We start from the raw sequence: 11,077 nt of genomic DNA on the forward strand, positions 1-11,077 counted from the left end.
TCATATCAATTTCATTTTATGTGTAGCTGGTTGTGAGATATGATGTTTTGAATAAAATTTTTTTTTATTTGTTTTAATAAACTTATTTTTATTTTGATTGATATTGTTTTTTTCCCAACCCTCAAAATCAAAAAAGAACTCATGACAGTTCAATATCTCCATATTTAATTAACTATTATAAATACCTATTTCAATAAATAATAGTTTTATATAATATATACATGTAGTTTTTTCGAAGCCCTTTATCTAAAAAAAATGAGAAAAAAAAAAATTTTAGCCTAGTTACAATGAAAATATGGGGTTTTTTTTTTTTTATTTTAAGAGATTTTTGGGAATCATTACATATTTATTGTTTTTTTTTTTACTGGTTACATTAAACTTTATTTAATATAAAAGTAATTCTTAAATACACAATTTAAATAAAACCTAAAACTGAAAGATACAGAGTACTTAATAACTTTATTAATCCTAATTACATGTGCGTACAATTCTAGAGATTGATTTCACTTTTGAATACAAATATGGACTTATTCTGAAACACTCTACTACGTCTTAATGGAAAACCTTATAATTCAATGCATTCGTTTTTCAAGTTGAATCTGTTTGAACCATTCCATTTTTTTTAATGATTCTGAACACTTTTCCAATTTCAACAGTAAATTAAATGCATCCTGGAATTTTTTATTCGTCTTGTAGTAAACCAGCCCATTAATAGATGGATGCAAGTGAGCAAACGTCTAATAATCAAATGTGCTTCATGGGGAAATGAATTTTCCTTGTCAGCTACAATAATGATTGCGTATGGTACCCAACATGCGCAAAAATGGCATAAATCAGAAACAAAGTGCGCGCTAGGCTGACCGATTTTCCCCTTCAGTTTCGATGAAGTCAGATCCATAATTTGGTTGGCATTCTTGTGGACTTTATAATAAATACTAAGTAGAATAACGCATTTAGCACTACGGGGATCCATACAAGAACAACAGAGAGTGCTACTGTGTAGTAGTAGGTAGCCATCCTGTCCCAAATGCATTCAAGGCTCTTTCGATCATAAGTGTGATCACCAATTCCCCCAAATTCAGAAGGACCATCAGAAGACCGGTCAGGTAAAGACCAACACACATGGTGATAGAAGTGCTTTTTCTGAATATGGTATCGTAGTATTTGTTATGGCAGATGAAAATGAAGCAACTAAAGCTCATGAGAGTTATTGAGCCTAGGGAATTGATGCACGAAATAGTGCAGAGATAGGCGATCACTTGACACAGTCCTGGATTGGCAAGGAAGAACTTCTCCCTTCTAATTTACCTAATAAACAGTAAAAAAAACCCACATATACTCCTACAATTAGGAAGAGAATTGTGATTTGAACTAAAATGAGTTTTCGGATTTAAAATTACATTCAACACGAGACGCATTGTCATTAATCCTCATTTCCCAAAGGCAAAGAAATTGCTTTGCAAGTGAGAAACAAAGTTAAGATCCGTATAATAAATCAAAGCATGATTTATTTTCGGTCTTAGTTTATTGTGATAACAAAGTCAAATTTCCCCTCGACAGTTCTTGAAACAGTTTTTGTTATGGAAGCAAATTTTTATCAATCATCGTGTAATCGGGGGAAGGGTTAGTTTTCTACAGATTTTATTTACTAGAGCATGAATGAAAACGTCTCATGTACGAGGGGGTCAAATAGTGCGTGGACCGCCATATGTATATCCATGAATTTTAAAGATCTAGTTATCATCATCTTTTCTATCTATATAATTAACCATGAATCATAAATTTCATCATTTTAATAAATTAGTGATATTTTTGTAAGCAATGATATGTCTAGGCGCAACCTCGAACACGACGTTTTCTCGACCGAAGTGTAACTGAAACTCTTAAGATATGAAAATTTGGCATCCAAAAATCTCGTTATTAAGGTATGTGTTACGATAGTATTGTTCCATAAAATATGAAATATTTTCATACCTAATTCTGGAAGTTTTTTGAAAATTTGTAGAAAATTTAGACATGGAGTGACCAAACAAATTAAGCCTTGACAAAATGACGTCAAAAGGGTGCACGGGTTTTATTTTCAACATTCTGTAAAGTTTTGCCTCTGAAAAAAATTATATAAACCTAGGAAATGTTTAAACTGATTACGGAGAAATAGTATGCATCCAGAGTACTTGTTTTTTAATGCCAAATTAAATTCAGAGAGAAAGGGGATGCACAGTTTATGTCGATTTGTAGTCAAGGTGTGAAAAATTAATCACGTCAAAAATGACGTTGAATATGTGTTGTTGATATTGAACCCAGAAAGCAAAATATAATGGAATAAACAAGCAGACCTCTCCCAAGGTATAAATCATTTCCAAATTATCATGTATGTATTGAAGGCCCTTTCATGACATTGTAAAGTCATATAACAAAGGGTTTAAGCTTACTCAGCTCTAGGAATTCATCAAGATAATTATAGGTAGAAGAAGCGGATATTGAAAACAATGACGTTGTCGGACGTTATGAAATGGTATATATAAATGTCGTTATTTTTAATAATTTGGAAAATATCGAAACTCAGATATTAAAATTTTCAAAATATCTTTATTTTAGTTATTTTATAAATTATCTTATAAATTTTGAAAGCACAGACTACATATACTAATTTTATAGCCTAGTCACGGCCTTTTTAATAACCCCTGTTCGTACTTACCTTATTTTTAAATGCTTTTTAAAATGAAAACTGTCATTTCAAAGAATTATACTTAAGGTAAAGACCCATACCATGCTGAAAAAATAACGGACGTACAGATTTTCTTGAAACTTCTCTCAAAATCTTAACTAAGTATTTGTCCTTTCCAGATCTGTGTAAATTTTGGGATCAATCGGGCCTCCTTTTGAAAGGATTGTTACTAAAAATAGACATTGTCTATAAATTTCGGAAATGCAGTAATTAAGATATTTATGCTAGCTTTCTAAAATTAAAAGCAAAAAAAAATTTTTTAACATATGAATTATGAGAAAATATGCTTGTTTAACGGTTTAATTATTTTTTTAATCTGCTGATCCACTTAATAAATTTCTAGGCCGAATTAAACATATTTAGCTCAAAATTATCAAGTTCATTACTATAAAAATAAATTTTTTATTTTCTAACTACAGATTTCTTTTTAAAATTAACACGTTATTTTCCAACAGTCTCTCCCTTATATGGCATAAAAATTAAGTAGGGCAACGGGCATATACAAAAAATTTCCATTTTTAAACCAAATTTCTGAAAAATGATTATTTAAAAATTTTTTAACATCTATATTTTTATGATTTAGTGAAAAATCGCTCTAATTTTTTAAAAACTATCGTTAATAAACTTTTATGGTATGGTTTGAATTATAAATTGAATTTTTAATAAAAACGGCCAAGAATTGTTTTCACATTTACAAGCATAATAGTAATGGGGTTCAATTTTCAAATATTCTATATACCGTTATTGCGCATGTATGACGTTATGACGGAAGTGAAAAGAAAAAAATACTTTCAGTTTCAACACGGGTCGTTTGGATGCGATTTATTTGATCAAAAAATGAGAGAAGTGGCACGTTTTACTATTTTTTCTGTCTATGTAATACATTTTTCGCTATTCATAGATAAAAATAAGTGGTTTTTTTCCACATCTTTTTAACGTCTGGTTTCTATCACGGGAAAACCCGGGACTTTTAATAAGGTGCAACGTTTAACGATAAATTTTTCCCGTGTATTGTAATGTAGCGAAAGAAACACGGGCAAAATGTAGTCATTTATTGGAACAATCTAGAATTCCGAATTAAACATCCCGGAAATTTTAATAAAAGAAAACGTTAAAAAAATTGGATTTTCGTATTTATATGGATTATTTTTTAAAAAAGGCATAAGCAATCTCAAGAAGGTTTTTTTATTATTTTGGTATTTCCCAGTGCAAATTTTTTTTTCCAAATCTTTCGGACATCCGCTCCGATTTGCTCTTCAAGTTATGGGACGTATTCTAACTGTGGTGAGGGCCTGCCCCAACACAGTTAATTATTTAACTAGGTGCAACGTTGTTTATCATTTTTTTATCCATATACAAATGATAAAATCTATGTAAGGGGAAATGAATATGTTAGTGTTTCCTTTTGTAATGTTATCGAGATTTTCCGTACATAACTCAAATTCGTTTAATAAATTCTTAACCCCAAGCTCCATAGTTAATATTAGTTGATGACTAGAACAGCTGTGAATGGCTTTAGAACATCATTCAAAAACTTTCATTTAATTAGAAAAATATGAACACATTCTATGGTGACATTTTTGGTAATTTATATCCCCATCTTTTAAACTACTCAACATGCTCAGAAAAACTCTTACTTTCATATTTGGGGGAAGGACCAAGCTTTTTATGGTGCTTTTTTGAAAATGTGAATCAAGACTAGAAAATTATTAAAAAAGAGAAAGAAATGTAACACTTATCCTAAAGATAATATGTGGTTTTTTTATGTATTTTTAAAAATCTCCCTGAATAAGGTTATAAAATGAATTAATATCTGAAAGAGTTCATAATTAAAAGGGATGAATAAACTGAGCCGAGCTCTTTAAAGCAACGAATAGGTCTTCCGTTGAGCTCGGACTAAAGACGTAATTTGAGTCGGGGACAAAACCAAATACTAAAGATATAAAAGAAAAAAACCTTGCAAGAGAAGCAACTAAGATGGCTAGGAAAAAGACTGTAAAGGAATACTAGTACTGTACCTTGATCTTTCCAAATGACCTTGTGCTAAGCAATAACAAAGGGGCCAAAATTGAAAAAAAAAGAGTTAAGGTCAAGGTAAAAAGGAAAGCCAAGTAAAAATGGTATGCCATTAAATACTCTCATGTATGCATCAACATGTGAAGTTTGATAACACCATTTTGAATGGTATGTTTAAAAGTGGCTAAACACTAATTTAAGAAAAGTGAGGTATATACATGTATATAAAGTCAAGTTTAAAAAAATGTTAGTGCAATTCATAACTCAAATTTAAATTTTCTATAGTATATAAAGATTGATAAAAATTCTTGGATAGTTTGTTTGAAACTGAGTTTTGAACTGAGCTAAAGGCAAAGTGTACAGAAGGAAGACGGAAGGACAGAAAGTAGGAAGGATGGAAGACGTCCGACAAACACCAAATGCCTTGGCCATATTCATGGCAGGGCTAACATGTCATGTATGATTATTGGTTTACATAAAAATAGGTGTAACTTTAGTTCGGAATGGAACCCCTAAACTACTTGTATATATGCATGTACAAAAACAAATCAACGGACTACATTCTCTGTTTAAAGGGAAAGACATTGTATTCTTTTTAAAGGGGAGGGGTCTTTAGTGATGAGGGGAAATTTTAAAAACCCAGTCGGTCCATGAAACATTTTTTGGGATGTTTATACAGCTGCGTGGCTTTTCTCAAAATAAATTTATTTTTTTTGAAATTTTAAATAATTCTTTAATTGACGCCGTGATATATTTGATAGGCTAATAATAGCTGTTCGGATATAGTGCCGTTTGAAGGTCCAACACCTTTTTTTAATAAAACCCAAAAGGGTTTCTAGTGATTTTTTTCCGTATAGTCGAAATGTATTGGGGAAAAAAACGTATGGGGTGTTCAAAAACAAATTAATGATTTTTTTTTATTACACAGACATTTTTTTTTTCTTCTGGTTTTCTGTTTTTGTAAATTGCCGTTTATTTTGTTTACAAGCTTGTGTTATACCCTTTTATGCGCTAAATGTGAAGGAAAAACAAAGCTCTCAAGCAACAATGACTGACCGATGGACGTTTATGTACATTGTAATATTATACAACCAAATATCAGAGCGAATCGATAACTTAAGTACCTATTTAAATACATAGGAATTCAAAAATTTAAAGGAAAGAATTTAATTTATTTTTTATGATAAATGGCAATAACGAATTTTCTAATTTTGAAAAATCATTTAAACTCTTGATGTATATTTTTAGCCCTTTCCATGAAAAAGTTATACATAAAAAACATTAATTTTATGGGCTGGGTAGCGGCCAATTTTTTTAAAAAGGGAATGCACATGGGGAAATGAGACTTTTTTTTTTTCTTCAATAAAATTATTCGTAAATTATAACAAAAAAAAATTTTTAAAAACTTCTTAAATTTAATATTAAATGTTAAAATTTTTCAATTTCATTGTCATTAATACCCATGATCATCGATAATTTAGGGTATATAAAAAGATTTTACATCAGATACTCCCCAGCCTGAGACATTTAAAAAGAAATTCTTGATTTCCGGATAATGATGATGTGGTTAAAGTGCATGGTGAATAAAAAAAATGAGGAGTTTTTCAACTTCTAGTAAAAATTGTTTTAATTTGCTCTACATCTACAAATACACAAAGATCATAAAATATTTTTTTTATAATTTTGCACTGCGGGTTTTCAGCATAGCCTGCTCTGCAGAAACCATGAGCATTATCACGTAATCAAGATCCAAGATGGAAGGCCTACATCTTCATTTTGATGACAATAAATTCTTCTTATACATCAATGAACATGATTTTTTTTAACATCGATAAATCTATTTATGACAAAAGCAGTAAAAAATTTTTATTTTTTTGAAAACAGCCTGAAAAGAATTGAAAAACTTTTTCAGCTTTGAATATCTTGACGTGTTTCCTGCATGTGAAAGAATATTTTTGCTTTGAGCCAATTTGATGTTTTTTCAATTAAATTGTACTGACATTGTACATGTACAGGCATGTAAAATATTTGTTTTTTTGGAAGAAAAAGCTAGTATGCCATTCTGTGCAATATCATTTTAAGTTTAGCATGTTTAGTAGCAAATAACTGCAAACTAAAAATGCTTAATTTATTTGGGTTTTTAATTGAAACGTTAACTCCACTTACAATTATCATGCATGCGTAAGTAGTTTTAAAATTCATAAAACAATTACCACTTCGATAAATACAGGGGAAAAAGGTGTAAACCTGGGTTTTTTTTTTTGGGGGGGGGGGGGTATCAAAAGGCATGAAACTTTAAATGAAAAAATCACCGCTTTCATTGATTAAAAAAACTGAAATGAGTGAAATTGAATGATATGAAAAGGGGTCGACATGATCATGATGATTTCAAACCCAATTTTCCCTTTGTAACTATAGCAGTACAGAACGGATTTTCAAATCGACATACCCGCTGCTATCTGCGGACACTGCTTGTAAAGAGAACTGGGGTAAAAATTTTAGACACAAAGCTACAAAATGGATGTAAACTGTTTTTTACAATTACGTGAATAATAGTATATTTTTAAAAAATTTTTTTAAAGTTCAATGTTTATTAATATTAAAAAAAAATGTGGAGAAACAAAGGTGATGGGAAAAATAAAAAAGTACATAATAGTACATTACGTATCACAAACTTCCATCACTGATTATAATTATTTTCCAAGCCCCCTTTAACTACAATTTAAATAAAATACATTAACACGGAATAAGAAATATTTTTTTTGGGGAACAGGCCAAAAAAGCGATCACAAATTTAAAAAGATTTATGGACCAGTGTTTTGAAATTTAAAATTAAATGAAAGATGGTGAAATTTCTTTTTGATTTGATAAATTAAAAACATGATTTTCTATAAATTGATAGGTCTTTGTACACAATGGATTTTAAACACGATCACAGACACTTGCATTGTTTTCGACAGGTGGCTGGTACACTAGTGACCTCAAACAACTGGGGTTGGGTGTTGGATTACTAACTGTTACAAAAAAGGGGATTTGGAGATGCCGAATTTCAACTAATGATCGTGAATTATTCGATGCATAAAGTTAAAATAATTTTAATATATTCCGTTTATGAAGACGTGTTCACTTAAAACTAATTAATAATAAATAAAAAAGAAAGACTAATCGTTATAAATAATTTAATAGTGAACCGTAAACACGTAAAATCCCATTTAGAAGAAAATTAACATTAAATACCATGGGTTTTTTCTGATAGGAAGTTTTGTAAAATTTACCCTGAAGAGGTCTGATTTCCTTTCCAATAGGTACATGTTTACCTGGCCTGCCTTCAACTACGTATTCGCAATACCCCCCGGGATAATCGAACACAAAACATTTTCATCAGATTAAAAATGTGTCAAAGAACGATTTTTTTGTATAATCCAGATCGAAATATTTACCGTTTTTAGTTATAAAGCAAAAAACTTTCAAGCTCCCTTAATCCCTTATCATAGGGGCCAGCCCCTTTTGAATAGTATAATTTAAAGCCCTTCAATTATGCACAACTTTTTTAACATTTTAACAAAAATTTTTGTTTTTAAGATTAAAAGGAAAACATGTGTAAATTTTCGCTCTTTTGGCGTTTTTTTTTGACCCCTGTATACGCCCTTTAAAAAGAGAAAACAAAAACAAAAAACCCATATGCACAACTTAATCCTTCTGTTATCTAAAACCAGTAAAATTTCTGCTCCAGCTCTATGGTTCTGAGTTTTGTCTGGAAATGAAAGCCAAATTTTTCGTTTAAAGGGGAAAAAACTAAAACCGGAAGTGACTTTTTGAAATTATCGAGAGCATTCTGATAGAGTTTATTACCGTCTATAATGTCTGAAAATTTAAGAACAGAAGAATGGGTTAAAATAAGTGAGATATGAGGCCTCAAAGTTGGCGTCTCAGGAAGAAAACAAAAAAAAGAATAATAAGAATAATCTTAATCTTGGGATTCAGTAGAAGGTCTTCCGTTCGAAAGTGAAAACCTAATAAAAATATTTGTTTGATGTACTCTGACCGACCTGTCAAAATCGCCCTTACACAATAATTTTTTTCAGCACTTATGATTCTTTTTCTCGTTTCTATATATAATTTCTATAGGATGCTTCTTGATTAAAATTTTCATGGCAGATCTAGGGTTAAGTGTGTGTGTTCCCCTGGACATTGCAGTTATTAAATGTACATACTAAACCAAGCAGTACAATTCTCTGTCATCCTTGGACTTTCAGTAGACGTGGTATTCTCGGCACTAGTGTCTTTCAAATGGCGAATAGATTTTAATTGGTTAAGAAATTAATAACATCAGGGACTTTAAATCGTTGTTGACAATGATGAGACAACTTAATCCCTTACTTCTTTCTCATATATATGTAATCCTGTTATTGGAAATTGGCTGATCTCCTTGACATTTGCCTGAATTTCTATCCCAGCCATGTATATTTCAACAATAAATGAAAGCTGTGTAAATTTTAGAGGCTAATTATATAACATCAAGAATACCACGCCTTATTGAAAGTTCAAAGATAACTGTACAGTGAATTGTACTAAAAGCGTGTTTGCATCATATTGAATATATCAAAATCATCAAACAATTTTCATTCTGTTTACGTCTTACCTTGCCTTTTTACTTACCAACAATATTCATAGGGTTTGCAATAAGCGTAACATATAAATCAGAAATAGCCAGGTTTCCGATGAAAATATAGTCCAACGATTTCATCTTGATGGTGGTGCATAGTGATACTATAATTAGCACATTCCCACAAGTACCAAGAAAGGTAGCCAGGATTAAAACTACGAGAAGAAAGATTCCAAGGAAAGGGGATTCTGTTACAAATTGGAATCGACCAAGTATTCCAGTTTCTGCAAGAGAGATGTTTGTGTAGTTCATTGTCTTGAGGTAGGACGAGGATTTATTTGATGAATTAGAAGAAGTCTTTCTTCATCTGACAGAAATAAATTGGGGTTTTTCTTCTTTATATCTGAGACAGTACTCAGGGTGTGAAGAAATTATTGATCTTTGATACCCTAATCTGCTTAATAGAGTAATTCGATTTTTATAAAATTTAATTCCTTTTATTTTGATGAGAAAATCTCATCATCTCCTGTATCCTCTTTTTCCACCTTGTGTCATATTAAGGCTGCGTATTTGTACTACAAAACAATAATTGATTTTGATTCTGTGATGTATAGTAATTAAGCCTGTCATCACAAAAGAAGGACATTCGATTAGTATCATTTTACTGATGCTGTCACGGAATGTTAAGGAAATGGAAACTTACACTGAATCTCACTTTTCGCATCCTTAACTACATCATAATGACATTTCTATTCCGATAGTCATTATCAGTGATTATGCAGCTAAGTTGGCTTCACCACGAAACAAAAATCCTTAGAAATCCTATAGGTAAAAGTATACTTGTCAATATTTTCCGTGATGGTAGCATTAAGTACATGCAAAGTTTAATCATATTCAATAAGATTATTTCAGTTGTAAAATTTTATCGTAATAACTATAAAAATGATCATTTCCTCCATGACACCTGATCCCACCTCTGATGTTTTGGAAGTCCGTATGTGCTGTGCTTCTATTTTGTATTGTTTTATGGACTTTGATATTGAATACTGTTCGTTATCTCCATATCCTCCTTTTAAAGACTTCTTTTCCAAAGACTAGTTTTGGCCTATTTTCATGATACGAGGGACGTTCAATAAATAATGTCATTAGCTCTGTGGCATACAACATAGTAGTAATATGACATAAAGCTTGACTTTCTCTCATTATTGAATCTTTAGTGAATTAATTAAGAGTTTGTGTGACCACTTTTCATCGCATTATTTCATCGTGGGAAGCTGGAAAACAAGGGCTATTCGAGACACTGCATTAAAAGTGAATGGTCGAGAATCAGTAAACTAGAGTAAAATTAAACGCTTCATTAAAGCAGCTGTAAAACTTGTTAATATTCCAAAAATATATTAACTTAAATATGTGAAAGTTACAGCAACCAATACCTGTTTTATAGACAGGTGAACATGTAGATTTCAATAAAAAAAAATTATATAATGGGCATCAAAAATGGGTACCGACCTTGGCAACAATGACTTACAACAACAGATGTAAATTTGCGAAATTTCAACAAATTATCACTTATTATATTTTATTGACTTTAAGACACATAGCAAAATTGATAAAAATCATTTTGGGGATAGTTCATACTGTTTTAAATAAACATTTTATAGTAAAAAAGTTTAATACTCAAAGGTCACACTATATTTTTGAAAAATTAGTGAAAAAGACAGCGTGTT

At 30.7% G+C, this 11,077-nt stretch overlaps 1 pseudogene; it reads right to left on the reverse strand.

Annotated features, from left to right (window-relative positions):
- Nucleotides 1-572: 572 nt before the first annotated feature.
- On the reverse strand, nt 573-9,662 carry LOC134260207 (melatonin receptor type 1B-A-like; annotated as a pseudogene).
- Nucleotides 9,663-11,077: the final 1,415 nt, after the last annotated feature.

The sequence above is a fragment of the Saccostrea cucullata genome, unplaced genomic scaffold, assembly GCF_032062105.1.
Source record: "Saccostrea cucullata isolate Sc308-1 unplaced genomic scaffold, CSIRO_AGI_Scuc_v1 ctg12071, whole genome shotgun sequence".
In the NCBI taxonomy this organism is placed as follows: domain Eukaryota; kingdom Metazoa; phylum Mollusca; class Bivalvia; order Ostreida; family Ostreidae; genus Saccostrea; species Saccostrea cuccullata.